Below are 22,990 nucleotides of genomic sequence, written 5' to 3' on the forward strand. Positions count from 1 at the left end.
ACATCACGGGTTACTTAACTGTAACCCCTGTTCCCTGATAAAAGCGGAACAAGATCCTGCGCTGACTTAGCGCTTTGGGAACAAATTTAGGTGTGACCAGCTGTGAATATGTGTGCAACACGTCAATGCAATTTACCAGAATTTATAGCCTCTGCTGGTGACATCATTGGATGCACCTGTAGCAGGGCTATAAATAGATGCGTCATAGGTGCATCGTCAGGTATTTTGTCTGAAGAGCAGTCCTGCGGCAATGAAGTGCAGCATCTCGTTACGCGTGTTTTATCAGGGAACAGGGGTTACAGTTAAGTAACCCGACACGTTCCCTGTCAAAAAGCTACACTTTGATGCTGCGCTGACTTAGCGCTTTGGGAACGAGAATACCCACGCCGCTGTACTGTGGATGTCCGGACCGCTTACGGTTGTGTAGTGTGCTCACAAGAGCACGAGAGGTCTCAGACATGAGCTTGTGATGTTGACTCAAGGACATAAGAGCCCAGAGTGGCATGAACATCCAAACTATAAAATATTATGAATGTGTGCGGAGAAGACCAGCCTGCCGCATCACAAACATTCTGAAGAGGGACACCTCTTGACACAGCTTTAGAGGAGGCGACCCCTCTGGTAGAGTGAGCCAGAAAACCTACTGGCGAAGATTGACCGAGCACTTCATAGGCCAGTGCAATAGCATCCCTTACCCAATGCGACATAGTTGCGAATAGTTGCCCTGACTTACGCCACTGGCTAGTGCGGTGGACATAAGTCTGAAGGGCTTGGACTGGACAAAGTCTGTGAAGTCTTTCCTGCTCCGGCGTTGTAAACGGCTTTGGGAGTGACCGGATGTACAGTCGAGAAAGGAACCTTAGGCAGTCAGGATGAGGGGGCAAAATTGCTTTAGCCATTCCTGGGGCAAAATCTAAGCAGGCTGGCAAGACAGACAGAGCCTGTAGATCCTCAATTCTTTTTAGAGAAGTAATTGCCATAGGAAAAACCATCTTGAGAGTCAGACATTTATCAGATGCTGACTCTAGAGATCCGAAGGGGGTCTCAACCAGACCCTAAAGGACTATTGATAAGTCCCATGAAGGGATCCTGGTCCTAGCAGGAGGTCTCAGTCGCATGGCTCCACGAACGAAGCGAGCGAGCAGAGGATGTCTCCCCAACGGCACCCCGTCAATCAAGGCGTGGCAAGCTGATAGAGCGGCCACGTAAACCCTGAGAATGGCGGGTCATGTGCCTGCTGACAATTTTTCCTGCAGAAAGTCCAGTACTGAAGCAATCTGGCAGTTAACTGGATATGCATTATGCAATGCACCATCTTTCAAAGACACCCCATTTATTGGCATAACTTCTTCTAGTAGAGGGAGCCCTAGCACTTAGAATGTTCTCAATAACTTCATGTGAAAGTCCAGTGTCCCTCAGTTGGTGCCCTTCAGGGGCCAAACATGAAGGATCCACAGCTCGGGCCGGGGATGAAATATTGTCCCCTGTGCTTGAGAGAGAAGGTCCCAGTAAGGGACTCTGGCCAAGACTCCCGGGAGCAGAGAAACCGGGGAAATGCATACAGGCGCATTCTGGGCCATGTATGCCCAATCGCGTCCAGACCCAGGGGGGGCTGGCTGACTCAGAGAGAAGTAGAGGGGACATTGTGCTGTTGTGAGAGATCAGCCAAGCTCGATTCCACCCCCCACACAACGATCACTCTCTCCGGATGACTAATCACACACACCTGTTCACCATTAGCAGCCTCATCAACACGCACTATAAAACACTCACCATAACCCCAGTTCAGCGTCAAGCCTCCAACAGGAACAGACCTTTCACCATTGTCTTCTGAACCCCTGATGCATCCCGATTGCTGAAACGTAACGTAGACTCACCTGTAAATCTCTAACCTCTGTGTCCTCGCTCTGTTGTCTCCAGGACTCCTGTTCGTATGGCCAGCGCCCTTCTCAGGCTGGGAGGAAGATTGCAACAGGTTCATCTCCACTCCGTCGACGTCTCTGCCTGTTTTGTGTCTAGAGCGTTACAGAATACCTGACCCAACCATTATGGACCCAGCAGTCCGACTCTTGGATCTTCGTCAGGAGAATCAACCCCTGGAGGCTTATGTGGTGGACTTTCGTGCCCTGGCAAACCAGGTTAACTTTGGTGAGGTAGCCCTTAAAGACATTTTTTATTATGGGCTAAATGAGCCAACCTCTTCTTGTATGCCGAGTAGTCACTGTTCCCTCAGCCTGGCTCAATATATTGACCTTGCCCTACTGTTCACTGGTTCTGCGTTCACTGTGGGGGAGGCCGAGCCAGTGTTCCAAAACATAGCCGCAAGACCAGAGGCCCCAGTCTCGAAGCCTGCCACGGCCCCAGTCTCGATGCCTGCCACGGCCCCAGTCTCAGAGCCCACGCCTGTCACTGTGAGCGAGCCTGCGCCCACGCCTGTCACGGTGAGCGAGCCTGCACCCACGCCTGTCACGGTGAGCGAGCCTGCGCCCACGCCTGCCACGGTAAGCAAGCCAGCGTTGCCAGCCTCGTCCGCCCGGAGGAGGAGGAGAAAAGTAAAGGTCTCTGCCCTCCAGCTTCTGCCTACCTTTGCCAAGCAGCCAACGCCTGTCCCGTCGCACTTACACCCATCATCATGAAGTGCTTCGAGAGAATCGTCATGAGGCAGATTAAGACCCAGCTGCCCCCCTCACTAGACCCAATGCAGTTTGCGTATCGTTCAAACCGTTCAACGGACGATGCCATCACCACAACCCTCCATCTGGCCCTCACCCACCTAGACAATAAGGACTCATACGTTCGAATGCTGTTCATAGATTTCAGCTCAGCATTCAACACAATTATTCCCCAGCACCTGATTGGAAAGCTGAACCTGCTGGGCCTGGACACCTCCCTCTGCAACTGGATCCTGGACTTCCTGACTGGGAGACCTCAGTCAGTCCACTGCTGTTCACTCTGCTGACTCACGACTGTGCAGCAATGCACAGCTCGAATCACATCATCAAGTTCGCTGATGACACGACCGTGGTGGGTCTCATCAGCAAGAACGACGAGTCAGCATACAGAGAGGAGGTGCAGCGGCTGACGAACTGGTGTAGAGCCAACAACCTGTCCCTGAATGTCGACAAAACAAAAGAGATGGTTGTTGACTTTAGGAGAGCACAAGGTGAACACACTCCGCTGAACATCGACGGCTCCTCTGTGGAGATCATCAAGAGCACCAAATTCCTTGGTGTTCACCTGGCAGAGAATCTCACCTGGTCCCTCAATACCAGCTCTATCACCAAGAAAGCCCAGCAGCATCTCTACTTTCTTCGAAGGCTGAGGAAAGCACATCTCCCAACCCCCATCCTCACTACATTCTATAGAGGGACTATTGAGAGCATCTTGAGCAGCTGCATCACTGCCTGGTTTGGGACTTGCACCGTTTCGGACTGCAAAGCCCTGCAGAGGATAGTGAGGACAGCTGAGAAGATCATTGGGGTCTCTCTTCCCTCCATCAAAGACATTTACAAAAAACACTGTATCCGCAAAGCAACCAGCATTGTGGACGACCCCACACACCCCTCACACAAACTCTTTACCCTCCTCCCGTCTGGCAAGAGGTACCGAAGCATTCGGGCCCTCACGGCCAGACTGTGTAACAGCTTCTTCCCCAAGCCATCAGACTCCTCAATACTCAGAGACTGGTTTGACACACACGTGTCCTGAGTTGCACTTTAATTACTGTCACTTTATAACTGTCTGCTACCTCAATAACTGCTATGTGCATAGAACATTATCTCATAGTATGTTATGTTTACATTTTTAGAAACTGTCATCTTTTTGCACTGAGTACTGGTCGGCGCTGCACTGTCTATTGTCCTGTTCATTGTCAGAAATTTGTTGTACTGTCCTGTACTTTTTGCACATGTTTGCACGTGCACTTTATATAGGTATATATAGGTTTTTTATATAGGTATTTTATTTCGCTGTGTTGTCTCATGTGGTCCTGTGTTGGTCCTTTGTTGTTTTTATGTAGCACCATGGTCCTGGAGGAACGTTGTCTCGTTTTGCTGTGTACTGTACTAACTGTATATGGTTGAAACGACAATAAAAACCACTTGACTTGACTTGGCCTGTAGCCTCGACCATCCCTGAGCCAGCGCCTGTTGCCTCGACCGTCCCTGAGCCAGCGCCTGTAGCCTCGACCGTCCCTGAGCCAGCGCCTGTAGCCTCGACCGTCCCTGAGTCAGCGCCTGTAGCCTCGACCGTCCCAGAGCCAGCGCCTGTAGCCTTGACCGTCCCAGAGCCAGTGTCTGTAGCCTCGACCGTCCCAGAGCCAGTGCCAGTAGCCATGACCGTCCAAGAGCCAGTGCCGGTAGCCATGACCGTCCAAGAGCCAGTGCCGGTAGCCTCGACCGTCCAAGAGCCAGCACCAGTAGCCATGACCATCCAAGAGCCAGTGCCAGTAGCCATGACCGTCCAAGAGCCAGTGCCAGTAGCCATGACCGTCCAAGAGCCAGTGCCAGTAGCCATGACCGTCCAAGAGCCAGCGCCAGTAGTCATGACCGTCCAAGAGTGAGCGCCAGTAGCCTTGACTGTCCAAGAGCCAGTGCCAGTGGTCGTGTCCGCCCAAGAGTCAGTGCCAGTGGTCGTGCCCGTCCAAGAGTCAGCTCCTCCCAAGTCTTCCAGGGCTCCTCCTCTCGAGCCTCCCAGGGCTCCGTCTCCCATGTCCCCCGAGCCTTCTAGGGCTCCTCCTCCCGAGCTTCCCAGAGCTCCACCTTCCGAGCTTCCTAGAACTCTGCCTTCCGAGCTTCCCGAGTTCTCCAGAGCTCCGCCTCCCGAGCTTCTCAGAGCTCCACCTCCCGAGCTTTCCAGAGCTCCACCTCTCGAGCTTTCCAGAGCTCCGCCTTCCGAGCTTCCTAGAACTCTGCCTTCCGAGCTTCCCGAGTTCTCCAGAGCTCCGCCTCCCAAGCTTTCCAGAGCTCCTCCTCCCGAGCCTCCCAGGGCTCCGCCTCTCAGGTCCCTTGAGTCTTCCAGGGCTCCTCCTCCCGAGTCTTCCAGGGCTCCTCCTCCCGAGTCTTCCAGGGCTCCTCCTTCCGAGCTTCCCAGAGCACAGTCTCCCGAGCTTCCCAGAGCTCCGCCTCCCGAGCTTCCCAGAGCTCTGCCTTCCGAGCTTCCTAGAACTCTGCCTTCTGAGCTTCCCGAGTTTTCCAGAGCTCCGCCTCCCGAGCTTTCCAGAGCTCCTCCTCCTGAGCCTCCCAGGGCTCTGCCTCTCAGGTCCCTCAAGTCTTCCAGGGCTCCTCCTCCCGAGTCTTCCAGGGCTCCTCCTTCCGAGCTTTCCAGAGCTCCGCCTTCCGAGCTTTCCAGAGCTCCGCCTTCCGAGCTTTCCAGGGCTCCGCCCCTCAAGCCTCTCGAGTCTCCCAGGGCTCCACCCCTCAAGCCTCTTGAGCCTCCCAAGGCTCCGCCCCTCAAGCCTCACGAGGATCCCAGGGCTCCACCCTTCAAGCCTCTCGAGCCTCCCAAGGCTCCGCCCCTCAAGCCTCTCGAGCCTCCCAGGGCTCCACCTCTCGAGCCTTCCAGGGCTCTGCCTCTCAAGCCTCTCGAGCCTTCCAGGGCTCCGCCTCTCAAGCCTCTCGAGCTTTCCAGGACTCCGCCCCTCAAGCCTCTCGAGCCTTCTAGGGCTCCGCTCCTCAAGTCTCTCGAGCCTCCCAGGGCTCCGTCCCTCAAGTCTCTCGAGCCTTCCTGGGCTCCGCTTCCCGAGCCTCCTATGGCTCTTCTCCCTGAACCTCTTACGGCTCTGCTCCCAGAGACTCTAGAGCCTCCTCCGGCGCCACCTCCATCGGCTCCGCCTCCAGAGCCTTCCAGGTCTCCGCCTTTAAAGCCTCCTACGGCACCACCTCCCTCGGCTCCGCCTCCAGAGCCTTCCAGGGCTTCGCCTCTAGAGCCTCCTATGGTGCCACCTTCCTCGGCTCCACCTCCCGAGCCTCCCACGGCTCTGCCTCCTGAGCCTCCCATGGCTCTGCCTCCTGAGCATCCCACGGCTCCGCCTCCTGAGCCTCCCGAGCCTTCCTCGGTGCCGCCTCCTCAGTCTCTCAGTGCTCCGCCTGCTGAGTCTTCCACGGCTCCGCCTTCCAGGGCTCCGCCCCCAGAAACCCTTCCTCACATGGTTCTGCCAGCTCCCCCAGTAACCATTACGCTTCCCTGGCCTCCTGACCCTCCTGTCCAGTGGCCTCCTCCCAGGCCTCCTGACCCTGTTCCCGACCTGTGGCCTCCTCCCAGGCCCCCTGACCCAGTCCCTGTCCTACAGTCGCCTTCCAGGCCCCCTGACCCAGTCTCTGCCCTATGGCTGCCTCCCGGACCTCAACCCAGTCACCTACCAACTTCGCCTGCCTGCTCAGTACCGCATCCACCCCACGACGTCGGGGTCCAAGGTCCTCTGGCGCAGACTCTGGAGGGGGGGGGTACTGTGAGAGATCAGCCAAGCCTGATTCCACCCCCCACACAACGATCACTCTCTCCGGATGACTAATCACACACACCTGTTCACCATTAGCAGCCTCATCAACACGCACTATAAAACACTCACCATAACGTAGACTCACCTGAAAATCTCTAACCTCTGTGTCCTCGCTCTGTTGTCCCCAGGACTCCTGTTCGTATGGCCAATCGCCAGTTCTCCTGTATCCCTCCGATCCGCCAGTGAGTCTTCCGAACCTGTTTGCTAGTGACTGCTTCTGAAAGAGAGGATTTGTATCACTGAACAGTGACTACCCGATGCCCACATTCCCGAAGTGGTTGTGCTTACCTGTTGCCCGTCCTGCACCGAGTGATCTTCACCGTATCTGCACCTGAACTGACTAAATACTCACCTAACACTCTTGCCACCTAAAATAAAGCTGTGTTTGGATTCACTTACCTCTGCCTCCTTGCTTATATCCTGACAGCTGTCTGTTGAGAGACGAAGAGTTCCACATCTGCCCTGTAAAATCTCACCCAGATTTGATCCACTACCTCTGGGTGGAGTTTCAACTCCCCTGTCGACATTTTCTGTCTGGACAGTAAATCTGCTCCCACATTCAGGCATCCAGGGATATAAACTGCCCTGACTGAAAGGAGCTTGCCCTGGGCCCAAAGGAGAAGTGTTCAGCTGGCGTGAACGTAGACCTGCTTGATGATTTATGTAAGAGACTGCTGCTGTGTTGTCCACCTGCACCAGGACATGGCAGCCTCTCAAATGCTGGAGGAAGTATTTCGGGGCCAGAAATAAAGCCATCAACTTGAGGCAGTTGATGTGGCATTCCCCTAGAGCTGAACGCCCACTTAAGACCTGACTGAGCGATTCAAGCCTCGATGATCTAAGATCGGACGCAACCCCCCACCCTTCTTGGGAACCAGAAGTGGAAACCACTGCGTTGAAACGCAGAGGGCAGCGAACAAATTGAATTCTGTAGCCTTTTTCTACTGTTCTTAGGACCCACATAGAAATACATGGCAGAAGTTTCCACACTGCCAGGTTCTCTGAGATGGGTATTAATTTTGACACTTCCTGTTGAGGGGATGTCGAATGTGTCCTGGACTAAGGCAGGAAGCAAAGTACACCCAACATTTCACTGGAAGCCTCTAACTCCCGAAATACCAGAGGCAGCAGGAATGGAGAGGTTTTGTGGGGGTATCGGGAGGGTCGAAGTGGATGATACACACACCCCGTCCCGAGGGGTCTACCCCCACAAGGCTGGGCGCAAGACCGTCAGAGTTTTTTCCGCTAAGAAATGACTGCCCTGAGGTCTTGCTTTGGGGACTGCTGAGGGCGACGAGCCGGTCCCCAGTCTCTACGAGGGGGAGCACGACTCACCATGCTTTGCTTCTGAGCCTCCCTTTTAGAAGGACCGGGGCGGGGCTGGGTGGCCGACGGCCCCTCCCCCCTGTATTGCCCGAAGGCTTCCTCGTGATTTTTCACCTCCTGGAACCTGGTGATAACTACATTCATAGAGTCACCAAATAAGACAGAAGGGGAAACCGGGGCAATCGAGAAGGAAAACTCTGTTCTTGTCTCTGATGCCCGACAGGTTGAGCCATAAGTGTCTCTCCATGCTGACTAAAGCAGACATAGACCGGCCAATGGAATGGGCCATCTGCTTGGTCACGCGGAGAGACAGATCTGTGGCTCGACAAAGCTCGGAGAAAGCCTCCTCGTCGACTGTGGTGCCCGCACTCAGGTCCTTCAGCAGATCAGCCTGGTTCGCCTGTAACACTGCCATAGTGTGCAGGGCAGCACCAGCCTGACCTGCAGGCTGATAAGCCTTCCCCACAAGCGTGGAGGTGGTAGCATTTTTAATGATGATGCCGAGCCAGGCGAGAGATAACCCGCAAGTGTCTCTTCAACCGGCGGCATCACCGAATACCCCCGTGCCTCAGTATCCATGATAGTCGAATATATCGACGCTGAGGGCACAAAGACAGGGGAAGTATAAGGTTTCCTCCATGAAAGAGAGAGCTCGTCATGGAGGTCATCAAAGAAAGGAAGGGACTGATGAGGCATTCCCTTCCCTTGGCAGACAGAAATCTGTCCTCCAACTTGGAGCATTTGGTGGTCTCTTGTTCGCTTGGCCAGTCTAATTGAAGCCTGGCCACCGCACAAGTAATCACCTCGAGTAATTCCTCTGATGATTTATTATCATGCCCGGAATGCGCAGAGGTGGGTAACTCGAAGTCCACAGACTCAAGAGATTCATGGTCCCTCTCATGAACCGAAGAGGCGCCGAAGCGCGCTTCAGGATCACAGCAAGGACCAGCTGGATCTGGGGAGAGAGCGAGCGATAGGGACGGACACGTCTCTCACTCCACAGCCAGATCCATATGAGAGCACCACGATGGAAGTGTGTGTGCTGACTCTCGGAATAAGCAAGACAAGTGCGAAGCATTTTGATTTAGAACAGATCGCAATGCTAGCACCCGCCCTGCCCCAACGCAAGAGCAGCATGCTCTTCCCCCAAACATACAAAACAAAACTGATGTGTGTCCTTCTCAGCCATAGAGCATAAACAAGGGAACACACACCGCTTGCACTATCTTTCAGTCATTTTCTTTTTTCCTTTTTTTTTTTAGTTTCTGCACATTGACTAACAAAATCTAACTCCTAACAGAGGAAAGTAGAAAGTTTCTGACAGGCTCATGAAGCACACACACACAGAGTGATCTGAAGACAAAAGATCTGACGATGCACCTGTGACACATCTATTTATAGCCCTACTACAGGTGCATCCAATGATGTCACCAGCAGAGGCCATAAATTCTGGTCAATTTCATTAATGTTTTGCACACATATTCACAGCTGGTCACAACTAAATTTGTTCCCAAAGCGCTAAGTCAGTGCAGCATCAAAGTGTAGCTTTTTGACAGGGAACATGACGGTGAGTAGACCTATATGCTGACATAATTGTATTATTTCATCACTATCCTATTTGGATATCTCAGGTCATCCCTGAGAGATTTAAAAAAAAAAATAAAATAATAATAACAAAAGTTGTTTATAATTTATAAGTGCTGAGATCTTCTAAAGCAAATGTATTGAACATAAATCAGAATACTCATCTATTTTGTTCTCTGTCTCCGGGCAACATGCGATAGTACTGTCCTCCTTGTGTGCGTTGGTTGAGGGTACACTAATTCAGGAAGAAGGCAAGGAAGGAATAGTGGCCTTTGTGCTCTTTTACTCAGGTATATCTACACTACTGCAAAACTGCATTGGATCAAGTTTACGATTACAGTGACTCACATTCTGTTCCTTCCCATACAACTTTACGTAGTTTTTTCAAAGCTTCTATAGTGTTAAATGCAAAGTTACCCCTGTCCACAGCTTGCCACTGATCCAGGCTCCATACCTTGACTTTCTCATCCCTGCCATGGTGCTGCTTTCTTCACAGTCAGGTAAGAGTGTCCTGTTCAGAATTAAAAAGTAGAAGAGAAGAAAATAAAAATGAGAAAAGAGAGATAGATAGAGCGAGAGAGAGAGAGAGAGAGAGAGAGAGAGAGAAGGAAATCAAATGTATTACATTAGATGCACATTACATATGCAGTACTGTGCCAAAGCATTAGGTACTTTAGATGTTTCAAGAAAAACACTGCTCTTAAGATTTTCATTATAAAATATCAATTGTAGATTTCAAAACATTCCTTTTGCGAATAGAAGTAGAACAAGGAGTCCTGCAACAGATGTTATTTATCCTTTGATGCTCATTGTTGTATTGTCTTGCAGGGACTCTTGTAGCCTGCAGGGGGCAGTTTACTGAGCCTGACGTGACTGTGGCCCCAGCACACCTAATAAGGAAGGTAGAGCACACTGCTGTCCGTGGTGCTGAACATTCAGACCACCCCTCCACTATCTCTCAGAATGTTCCACAGTAGCAAACAATAGCAACCTGCCAGTTATTGGACACATTTAAGTTTTTTATTTTTTATTTGGAGAAACAATTTTTTCTTAGTCATCTTTTAAATGCATGCTTTTCCATTTAAGTGTATTTATACATTTGCCATACTATGTGTGTGTGGGTTGGTGTGTATGCAGTTGAAAGGCATGTCTGTGGTTGCAGGTTTCTCCATCTACAGGAAGGCAGCTCTGCTCTGCTCTGGTATGGCAGAACTGTGAGATCTTCTCCGGAGTCTGCCTTTCATATTGTGCTTCTATTTCCTATTTCCCCCAATGGTTTGTCTTTTTCTCATAAACTTTCTGTATGATGATAGTCATTTTTTAGATTAGCTATTTATGTATTTGACAATTTACAGTTAATTCAAGGTATATGTTTCACAGCACGGTGTGTTCCCTGGGAATAAAACCCATGACGTTGCAAGTGGAATGCTCTAAGACTACTAATTTAACTATGGGAATTTACAGTGTCCAGACAGCAAACAAACAAGAAATAGTGCAGTCTTGTGCATATGCAAGTATACAATGGTGGCCAACAGTTTGGAATAATGTACAGATTTTGCTGTTTCAAAAGGAAATTGGTACTTTAGTTCACCAAAGTGGCATTCAACAAAGTATATTCAGGACATTACTGATGTAAAAAAAAACAGCACCAACACTATTTGAAAAAAGTCATTTTTGATCAAATCTAGACAGGCCCCATTTCCAGCAGCCATCAATCCAACACCTTATACTTGAGTAATCATGCTAAATTGCTAATTTGGTGCTAAAAATGCACTTGCCATTATTGAAAGCTAACAGTTGAAAGCTATTTGATTCGTTAAATGAAGCTTAACATTGTCTTTGTGTTTGTATTTGAGTTACCACAGTATGTAATAGATTTGCATGTCTTAAGATCAATATTAGGTAAAAAATGTGGTTGCAGGTATGGTACAGTTGGTGGTAGGTTTGACTGGTCTGAGTGGGTTTGCACTTAGACGCTGTGGACCATTAGTCCTGGCCCCTCTCCTCTGCATGCTGGGTTTCTCCATCTACAGGGAGGCAGCTCTGCTTTGTTCCAACCACTGGGGTATGGCTGCACTGTAAGACCTTCTCCGGAGTCTGCCTTTAATATTGTGTTTCTATTTCCTTTTTTTCAGTGCAGCTCCTATCTACTTGAATGGAGAAAGGCCGAAATCTAGAAAACAGTTGGTTAAGATTATGATCAAAGAACATATTTCAAAACAATCTGGAATCATAAATTGTGCTTTGTTACCTCAGATAATGCTTAAAAAAAACTTCCTGGCCTGAATTGCTAATGTGCATGTGTGTTCTTGACTTGATTGACAGGCGATATTGGTATCTAAAAGGTGACTAGCTCTTTTACCTGTAAGGCAGGACTTCCTTTCTACATACATTGACCGTTCCAATTATTTCCATTAATTTTAATAGAAGTGGCCCATCTCTGCTAAATAGTCTCTGACTGAAGGCACGGGCAAGATAGACAGTCTGAGAAACCAATCAGAATTTTTTTTAGTCATGATGGGACATTTGCTAACCAATCATATTTTCCATTTCAGTAAGGGGCAGGACATTTCTAGCATCTACATTGAATTGCTAATGCACCAGCTGTGCTAGAGTCATGATAATTTGCCCTTTAAATGTACTTCACAGCTAAACGTGAAAATATTTATGTACTTAAGTTATTGAAAGTACTGACCGCACCCATGCTACACTCAAAAAGTTCTTATAAAAATCAAAAACAGCTCTTTGGCTGAACTTGATTCAGTCATGGACAGTGGTCGATGTGTTTGAAATAGTGTTTGAAAAATGTTTTCTTAACCTTAAATTACTATATAATCTCAACACAAACAGTGTAGAAACAACATTGTTGAAATGAGCTAACCCAACGAAATGAGACATGTCAATGTAATTCAAATAAATCTCTTTTTATCTTTGCGTACTAGTGTGAACTAGTAAGGATAATGGATCCTGCCAAGTAAAAAAATACATAAAATTGGTTATTCTGACATTTTATCTCGCAATTACAAGATATAAAGTCACAATTGTGTGATAAATACTTGGCATGTACTTTCTCTAAATTGTTTTTGTAATTCTCTCAACTGCTTGATATAAAGTGAAAGTGAATGTTGGCATGTTAAACAGGACATTAAACACTAACAAGTATCCCCTTTAAATATATCTTGCACAAAAACACATAAAATAACACTTAATTTGAACATTTACTCTCCCTATTAAGTCCCATGCAAAGCATGCTTTGAAATGAAAATCCCCTGCCCAGTTTCATCAATGCAACATTAATAAGTCATTTCAATTAAAAAAAAAAATGTTATTGATAAAATGCAATGAAATCAAGTTGTGACAAAATATTCTATTGTGTTGCTTTAGTTCATTTTAATCAAGCAGCAAAAATCATTTTTCTTTGTGTGCATTCCATCCATCCATCCATCCATCCATCCATCTTCAACCGCTTATCCGAAGTCAGGTCGCGGGGGCAGCTGCTCCAGCAGGTGGCCCCAAACTTCCTTATCCCGAGCCACATTAACCAGCTCTGACTGGGGGACCCCGAGGCGTTCCCAGGCCAGTGTGGAGATGAAATCTCTCCACCTAGTCCTGGGTCTTCCCCGAGGCCTCCTCCCAGCTGGACGTTCCTGAAACACCTCCCTAGGGAGGCGGCCAGGGGGCATCCTTACCAGATGCCCAAACCACCTCAACTGACTCCTTTCGACGCAAAGGAGCAGCGGCTCTACTCCGAGCTTCTCACGGATGACTGAGCTCCTCACCCTATCTCTAAGGGAGAAGCCCGCCACCCTTCTGAGGAAGCCCATTTCGGCTGCTTGTACTCGCGACCTAGTTCTTTCAGTCATGACCCAACCTTCATGACCATAGGTGAGGGTTGGAAAAAAAATTGACCGGAAGATCGAGAGTTTTGCCTTTCGGCTCAGCTCTCTTTTCGTGACAACGGTGCGATAGAGCGAATGCAATACCGCCCCCGCTGCCCCGATTCTCCGGCCAACCTCCCGCTCCATTGTCCCCTCACTCGTGAACAAGACCCCGAGGTACTTGAACTCCTTCACTTGGGGCAAAACCTCATTCCCTACCTGGAGTACGCACTCCATCGGTTTCCTGCTGAGAACCATGGCCTCAGATTTAGAGGTGCTAATCCTCATCCCAGCTGCTTCACACTCGACTGCCAAGCGATCCAGTGAGAGCTGAAGGTCACGGACCGATGATGACATGAAGACAACATCATCTGCAAAAAGCAGCGATGAGATCCCCAGCCCATTGAACCGCACACCTTCCCCATCCCGACTATGCCTCGATATCCTGTCCATGAATATCACAAACAGGATTGGTGACAAAGCGCAGCCTTGGCGGAGACCAACCCCCACATGGAATGAACTCGACTTCGTGCCGAGGACCCGGACACAGCTCTCGCTTTGGACGTACAGGGATTGGATCGCCCTAAGAAGGGACCCCCACCCCGTACTCCAGCAGCACCTCCCACAGTCTCTCCGGGGACCCGGTCATACGCCTTCTCCAGATCCACAAAACACATGTAGACCGGATGGGCATACTCCCAGGCCCCCTCCAGGATCCTTGCGAGTAAAGATCTGGTCCGTCGTTCCACGGCCAGGACGAAAACCGCATTGTTCCTCTTCAATCCGAGGTTCGACAATCGGCCGAACCCTCCTCTCCAGCACCTTGGAGTAAACTTTACCGGGGAGGCTGAGAAGTGTGATACCCCTGTAGTTGGCACACACTCTCTGATCCCCCTTTTTGAAGAGGGGAACCACCACCCCGTTCTGCCACTCCTTAGGCACTGTCCCAGATTTCCACGCAATGTTGAAGAGGCGTGTCATCCATGACACCCCCTCCACATCCAAAGCTTTCAGCATTTCTGGTCGGATCTCATCAATTGTTTGACTACCTCAGTGACCTCCCCCAGGGAAATAGAATCTGATCCCCCATCAGCCTCCGGCTCTGCCTCTACCATAGAGGGCATGTTGGGATTTAGGAGTTCTTCAAAGTGTTCCTTCCACCGCCAATAACCTCCTCGGTTGAGGTCAACAGCGTCCCATCTTTGCTGTATACAGCTTGGATGGTTCCCCGTTTCCCCCTCCTAAGGTGGCAGACAGTTTTCTAGAAGCACTTTGGTGCAGACCGAAAGTCCTTCTCCTTCTTCCGGGACAACAAATCCCGGAAGGCCTCTTTCTTCAGTCGGACGGCTTCCCTGACCACCAGTGTCCACCACGGTGTTCGAGGGTTACCACCCCTTGCGGCACCTAAAACCTTGAGGCCGCAGCTCTCCACCACGGCTTCGGCAATGGAAGCTTTTGAACATTGGTTTCTCCAATGGGTGGTGGGCCCAAGGGATATACAGTTGTGTGTATACATTTTGATAAATTCACAGTATGCAGGCCTCTTCAGTCACCACTGACTGAAACAATGTTAAGTCAATGCTGATGTGGTAATGTTAATATCATTGAATTAACATTACAATTTGATGTTGGTTCTACACCCTCAGTAAATGTAAAAAAAAAAAACATAGAAATTTCAACAAAAATCCAATGTTAAATAATTGAAACAATGTTAGAATCTGATCTTGATTCGACATCACTTGTGTTGAATCAACATTGAAATTTTAACAAAAAATGAATGTTATCATCATTGAATCAACATTACAATCTGATGTTGGTTTTACATCACTTCTGCAACCTCAGTTTATGTTGAAACATCATTGAAATTTTAACAAAATTTGAATGTTAATGAATTGAATTAACGTTAGAATCTGATCTTGATTCAACATCACTTTTATTGAATCAACGTTGAAATTTTAACAAAATATTAATGTTATCATCACTGAATCGGCGTTACAATCTTATTTCATTTAACATAACTTTTTACCCTCAGTTTGTTGAAACAAAGCAAAAATTCAATGTTAAGTAATTGAAACAATGATAGAATCTTATGTTGATTCGACATCACTTGTGTTGAACCAACATTGACATTTTAACAATCAATGTTATTGTAAAGGGATCAAGGGAAAGGAGGAGGGGAGAACCGGCATGACGATATAAATAATAGTTTTAATATAAAACTGAACCAAAAGACACAAACACACACAGAGCAGCTGCCTGTCATTCACTCTCTCTCTCGAACTGTCGTCACCGGCTGCCTTTATCCCTCGTGCGCCCCCAACAGGCTGATTAGGGACCGGGTGTGCGTTGTTCCAGCCTGGCCCCACCCTCACCGGTTCTCTGATGTGCCGTCGCATGGTCCCCGATCACTCCTCCACCCTCTCAGGCAGACGGCAGCCGTGCCCCCCCGGGTGGACCGGAGTCAGACCGACCCCCAGCAGACAGAATGCCCTCTGAGTTCTCGGTGACCCGTAAGGACACTACACCATCCCTGGCAGCAGCCCTACTGCTCCAGGCGTTCGGGGAGTCATTTCCCTCCTCCCCTTGTGGATGGTGATCTTCTCAACCCCTCCAAGTTTCTGGGGGATGGCAGGGCACTCCTCCGCCCCTGGCAGCGGCTCCTTCGCTCCAGGCGTCGGGTAGTTCAGTGCCCACTCGCCTCGCAAACAGCAACCGTTCTCCGCGTCCGGGCGGTCAGGCAACTACGTCCCCCGGCGGATGGAAGCGGCATCTCTCCTCCTTCCTGGGTTTCGGCACCAGTGTAAAGGGATCAAAGGAAAGGAGGAGGCGAGAACCGGCTTGACGATATAAATAATAGTTTTAATATAAAACTGAACCAGAAGACACAAACACACACAGAGCAGCTACCTGTCATTCTCTTTCTCTCTCTCGAACTGTCGTCAACGGCCGCCTTTATCCCTCGCGCACCCCTGTCAGGCTGATTGGGGACCGGATGTGAGTTTTCCAGCCTGGCCCTGCCCTCCTCCGCTCTACAGTTATCATCATTGAATCAATGTTACAGTCTGATTTTGATTCTTTGTGACTTTTGCACCCTCAGTTAATGCTGAAACACCATTGAAATTGTAACAAAAATTGAATGCAAAATCATTGAATTAACATTACAATCTGATCTTGATTCGACATCACTTATGTTGCATCAACATTGAAATTTCAGTCTCAACCAAAATTATGGTATGGATGAAAAATCTACATGAACATCAACTTGCTATCTGGGTAGTTATTATCAAGACATATTTACCATTTGCTCACTCAGTAATTTTAAATTCAATTGTAAATGTCAATGTGCATCATATACATACTGTCACGAATAACGGAGAAGGTAGAGTCGGGACGAGGATCTAAATGCAGCAGGTTTTATTAACAATAACGGTAACACAAAAGAACACCAACAAAAGAAACATCCACGATGGGAAAAGGTAAATAAACACGGAAGGCAAACAAAGGGTTAACTTAACACGGAAGGTAAACACGAGGATGGCTGGAGTGAAAACGACGAAGGAAGCATGGGAACAGGCATCTACATACAACAAAAGACCGACCAGGGAAAGGAGAAACAGACACGGTTAAATACACAAACACAATGAAGACTCAACGAGATACAGGTGAAAACACTGATGAGTGCAGGCAGTGACGGGGGCCGGGAATTGTGGGAAATGTAGTTTAGACGCTCGGACAGTGAGACTACGGGCAGACAACAGGGAAAATGTGACATGAATGGGAGCGGTGACGGGTGAAACGGAAAACACGGAGCAGACCAGGAAACATGACATAAAAGTGATGAGTGAAAACAGAGGACATAGGACAGACAACTCCGGAACGTTACACATACGGTGACACCAATGAATACAAAATGTCTGTTTTTGTTTGTTTGTTTGTTTGTTTTTCACTTCAGAGCAATTTTTCTTACAGTGATCCTATCTCAGCACCTACACTCATGTATGCGACTATCTGTGTCCCCAGTCTGCAGGAGACTCTCTGTGAGTAGAGCTGAAATGTGATAAACCAAGGGATGTTGCTCAAATTTAGGGTGATTTACTGTATATTGACTTTGGGAGAAATTGATGCAACAGTCTTTTAAAGTATTATGCTAGAATTTCCACTAAAGATAAGTTTACTTCAGCCAAACACAGACCTCCTTAGTCATGATTTATGGGACATCCTGTTCCACTGGTATTAGAGCTCTTTTACAGCTTTTTACCTGCAGTACATTAGACTGATGTTTTGCCAGTAAGAAGATTAGACCATTGATCTGGGCAAAGTTTCCCAACGAAGATGTGCCTTGTGTTACAGTGATCTTTGGATAAAATGTTCTTAATTTAATATGAGGTTGAATGTTGTCAGTGGTGATGGGAAACAACTTGAGGCTTTTTATGAGTGATCGTAAGTGCGTGTTGGAATTTTGCTTTTGGGAAATCCTTATTGGTGTGGAACTAGACCGTGCCTGACTGTATAGTTCTTATTTTTGTCCATCTGAGATTGAGAAAATGTATTTATGTCTGCGTGTTTGTGCATATATGTGTACTTGTAGGTACCTGTATATGCAGGGTCCCAAAACAGTATTGGGACACTTAATCCTCTCATCATTTACTCACCCTTATGCCATCCCAGATGTCTATGGCTTTCTTTCTTCTGCTGAACACAACTCTGTAGGCCCACACAATGCAAGTGAATGGTGACCAAAAAGTAATCCCATGTGACTCCAGTGGTTAAATCTATTTTTTCAGAAGTGAAATGATAAATGTGGGTGAGAAACAGATCAATATTTAAGTCCTTTTGTACTATAAATGTCCATTTTCACTTTCACATTTTTCTTCTTTTGTTATTGCCGATTTGCATTCTTCATGCATATCGCCACCTACTTGTCAGGGAGAAGAATTTATAGTTAAAATGATATAAATATTTATCTGTTTCTCACCCACACCATTATTATTGCTTCTGAAGATATAGATTTATCCAGTGGAGTGATCTGGATTACATTTATGTTGCCTTTATGTCCAGTTTGGAGCATAAAAATTTTGGTCACCATTCACTTTCATTGTATGGTCCTACAGAGCTGAAATATCCATGGCTGGACTTCCCCCTTCCTGGTACATCGAAAGGTCTAAAAATGTTTCTGCTTTATCAGCAATTTAATAATTTTGTCCAAATCTGTCCATCAATACATACATGGTCACGTATAATCCTTCTGGATCTGTGAAGCTGTGTTTATATTAAACTGTCCATGCAGTTATTGTTGTAACTGGATATTAGCAGAATAAAAGTACTAAAAATGCACTCATATGTACTCATAACACTATTTCTTCAAAATATTTGTTTTTAAATTACATCATGGATTTCTTGTGTACTTTCAGCTTCAGCACTCCCCCTTCTGTCTGGAAAAAGCATTGCAGCAGGAGTGCTAGTATTTGCTCCTTAGCTGTGTACACCCGTGGCCAAAAGTATTGGCAGTGACATAAATTTTGTGTTTCGCAAAGTTTTCTGCTCAGTTGTTGTGGTGTTGATTCACATTGTTTCTAGATTATTGTGTAGTGTGATCAGATGCATTTTAAATAATTGCAAAAAGCTTCATTGGCCAAAAAAATTCATTTTATCACAAAAACCCTACCCTAAAATGACCAGCTAACATAATTTCACTAATCATATCAGCAGCCCCTGGAAAAATGTGAATGAGTACTAGTCAGGTGAAATCACTCTATCATTCTCATTGGATTATAAGAACAGACTAATTGCTATAAAAGGAGGGAAGTGCTTCTAATCATTGTGTTCTTGTTAGCAATGGTTACCTCTAAAGAAAGACGTGCAGCCATAATTGCTTTGCAAAGAATATAACACCTGAATGAACGATTTACCGGATCATCAAGAACTTCAAGGAGAGAGGTTCAACTCCAGTGAAGAAGACTTCAGGACATCCCAGAGTCCAGCAAGCGCCAGGACCGTCTCCTCCTGAGGAGTCAGGTATGGAATCGTGTCACCACCAGTGCTGAGCTTGCTAAATATTGGCAGCAGGTTGGTGTGAGTGCATCCGCACGCACATTGAGGCGAAGACTTTTGGACAATGGCCTTGTATCAAGAAGGGCATCAAAGAAGCCACTTCTCTCCAAGAAAAACATCAATGACAGAATGGAATTCTGCAGGAAGTACAAGGATTGGACAGCAGAAGACTGGTGCAGTTATTTTCTCTGATGAAGCCCCCTTCCGACTGTTTGGGACATATGGAAAATTGATAGTCCAGAGAAGAAAAGGTGAATGCTACCATGAGTCCTGAGTCATGCCAACAGTGAAGCATCCTGAGACCATCCATGCGTGGGGTTGCATTTCATCCAAGGGAGTGGGTTCTCTCACAATTCTGCCCAAAAACGCTGCCATGAATTAAGAATGGTATCAAAACGTCCTGCAAGAGCAACTACTCCCAACGATCCAGGAGCAATTTGGTGATCATCCGTGCATTTTCCAGCATGATGGGGCACCATATCACAAGGCAAGAGTAATAATTAAGTGGCTCGGAGATCATTACATTTAAATTTTGGATCCGTGGCCAGGCAAATCCCCGGATCTTAATCCCATGGAGAACCTGTGGTCAATCCTCAAAAAGAGAGTGGACAAGCAGAAGCCCACAAAGTCAGGTCACCCTCAGTCAGGATTTGGCCCAGAAGCTGATATCCAGCATGCCAGAGCGAATTGCAGAGGTTATGAAGAACAAGGGTCAACACTGTAAATATTGACTCTTTGCATATATTGAATGTTTTTGCAAATAAAAGCCTTTAAAACTTCCAGTATACCATAGAAACATGTGAAAAAATTATCTACAAATACTGAAGCAGCAAACTTTGCAAAACACAAAATTTATGTTACTGTCAATACTTTTGGCCACGGATGTATGTGGAAGCAGCTCGGCTCCTAAAGACTCCAGTCCCCCCAAGCACATGCCTGTAACAGGTGCCTGTGTGTAGATGGACTAGGAAGTCTGCTCACTGGCCTGATGGGGCAAATAGGACTGTGCAGCAGTGTGCCTAATGCGTTATTGGGCTCAGCCAGGTAAAACACCCTGTAAACAAGGAACTCGCACAGAAATGACCAACTCTCATTGTAACATCTATTTTATTGCTTTATCATCTGCATTATGGTTTAGTTTTGTGGGACTATTGCACACTGTTTCTTTCACACTCAGTCTGGGTCCTGGAATATAGTGCAGCTTGCTGGGGTGTTCTTTGTAATTTTGGGTGTCTCCACAGCTTGCTCAAATGCTTTGCTCAGTCCCTCTGGCCATCCATGGTGATCATCCTTTTATATCTTTACTGCTGTCCCACACTGCACTGATCTCTATTCCTTATAATATCTTTGTTTCTTTCTTCATTTCTCAATGTTTTCTTTATTTGTATTTCACCCATCCCTCATGCCTTTGCATCTCTCGGTGTTTCTTGTCTAACAGATATATATAGTACACAATTGAGGTTACATAATACTGGTAAAAATCAGGTTGAACTACATCATATTCAACAGCGAAGAAATTAGGTATTATATTTGATCTGTCTTTTGAAAATCAAATTACCAATGTTTGTAGAACAGCATTCTTCCACCTAAGACATAATGCTAAATTACGACACATGCTCTCTGTTGCTGATGCCGAAAAACGTATTCTTGCGTTCATGCATTACTGGGAGGATGTCCAGCAAGTTCAATAAATAAAATTATTTCAAAATGCAGCAGCCAGTTTGCTGACGAGAACCAAGAAATATGATCATATTAGCCCCATTTTATCGTCGTTATTTTCACTACCTGTCAAATTTCGTATTCATTTTAAAATTCTGTTATCTACATACAAAGCTTTGAATGGTCTAGCTCCACAGTACTTAAGTGACCTTCTGCCACGCTATATTCCATCAAGTTCAGTACGATCACAAAATTCTGGCCTGTTAATAGTTCCTAGAATATCAAAATCCACAAAAGGAGGTAGATCCTTTTCATATTTGGCTCCTAAACTATGGAATAGTCTCCCTAACACTGTTCGGGATGCAGACACACTCACTCAGTTTAAGTCTAGACTAAAGATTCGTCTATTTAGCCAGGCATACACCTAATTTATCCTTCAACTCTCAATTAGACTCCTTTAGTTAGGTCTGCCGGAACCAGAAACAGTGATCACGATCAATAACTCTGCAATAAATTGAATGGCATCTATGCTAATATTATTTTATTTGTTTCCCTGTCCCAACCTTGGAACTCCTATCCTGACGTCACCAGAACCGGCTGGACCCAGCTCCATTCCTTCTTCGTTTTGGACTCCACTGCTACCCGTCGCTGTGTGATGATGACTAATAGCAGCCGGTGCCAGACAAACATCACTTCAGTCTTTTAAGATAGACTTCAGAGGATGAACTGATGCCAACTCCAACCATAAGACATTGGATACTTCATATGCCATTGCCTGAATCTTGGTTTTAGGATAGACCTCACTGAAATTACTGGCCAGGATGAACTGCGATGCACCTAACTGATCTCTGCCTGCATCACCTCGGTCTATTGATGGACTAAACTCTTGAAATGGAATACATTGACTATCAATTAATTCCCAACAAAAGCCTTCATCAGCCAATTAACAAGGACAACTGTATCTATGTGAACTTCTGCAGTTAATACAGGACGCACTTCAAAGACATTAGTCATTAATGTTACAGTTCATACAAAATCTTTGTTTAAACAATGACCCTTAACACTTACTTAGCTTAATAATTTTAATCCATGACTTGCAAGTAAGTAAATAATAAGTAATATTGGCATTATAATCATGATGTTATCCAGAGGTGAACTGGCCCTCACAGTGAGTCTGGTTTCTCCCAAGGTTATTTTTCTCCATTAACCAACATATTATGGAGTTTTGTGTTCCTTGTCACAGTCGCCTTCGGCTTGCTAACTGGGGTTATAAATACAATTATTATTTAATTACTTATTTTAAAACACAATTCACAATCGTATTTTATCAAACTACACAATGATGACTCATCGACATTATAGATATTACAGTTTTATTTTCTGTTAATGTCTCATCTTCTATAAAGCTGCTTTGAAACGATGTGTGTTGTGAAAGGATATGTGTTGTTATTTGTTGTATACAACATATAACATGGCTATATCTTGTAGAATTCACCACAGATCTTCGATCTATCTAGTCTTAACTGCTTCTGTTTGTGCATGTAATCCTAGACTGACTCAATGATCCTATGATCCGGGATCTTTGGGGGCTATAACATCTGTTTTAGGGCTCCTTATTCTTCTTCTATTCAATTCTGTTTGCAAAGGGAATGTTGACATCTAAAATGTATATTTCCTACTGGTACACTCAAAGCAGGATATATAAAAGAACCATGTTTTTGTGAAAAATGTCATTTTATTTTTTATTATAATTTTTGTATTTTTTATTTAGGAACTGAGAGGGCAGCAGCAAGATCAGTGCAAGGATACAGCTACAGCCAAGATGCCATATATAACCCACCTTCCTCTGTGATAAAAGTGCTGAACTTGCCTGGGTTAAGAACTATCCCCTTCTGTGCCTGCAGAATCTCACCTGTTGAAGAGGTGGTTGTGACAGTAGCAGAGATGTCTTATTAATATAACGTATTTCCTGACAAGGATGCTGGTTTCAGTT

The 22,990-nt window shown here is 46.5% G+C and overlaps 1 pseudogene; it reads left to right on the top strand.

Annotated features, from left to right (window-relative positions):
- Window positions 1-1,218: 1,218 nt before the first annotated feature.
- Window positions 1,219-22,953, top strand: LOC127655175 (solute carrier family 23 member 3-like; annotated as a pseudogene).
- Window positions 22,954-22,990: the final 37 nt, after the last annotated feature.

The sequence above is a fragment of the Xyrauchen texanus genome, chromosome 14 (assembly GCF_025860055.1).
Source record: "Xyrauchen texanus isolate HMW12.3.18 chromosome 14, RBS_HiC_50CHRs, whole genome shotgun sequence".
Classification (NCBI taxonomy): Eukaryota; Metazoa; Chordata; class Actinopteri; order Cypriniformes; family Catostomidae; genus Xyrauchen; species Xyrauchen texanus.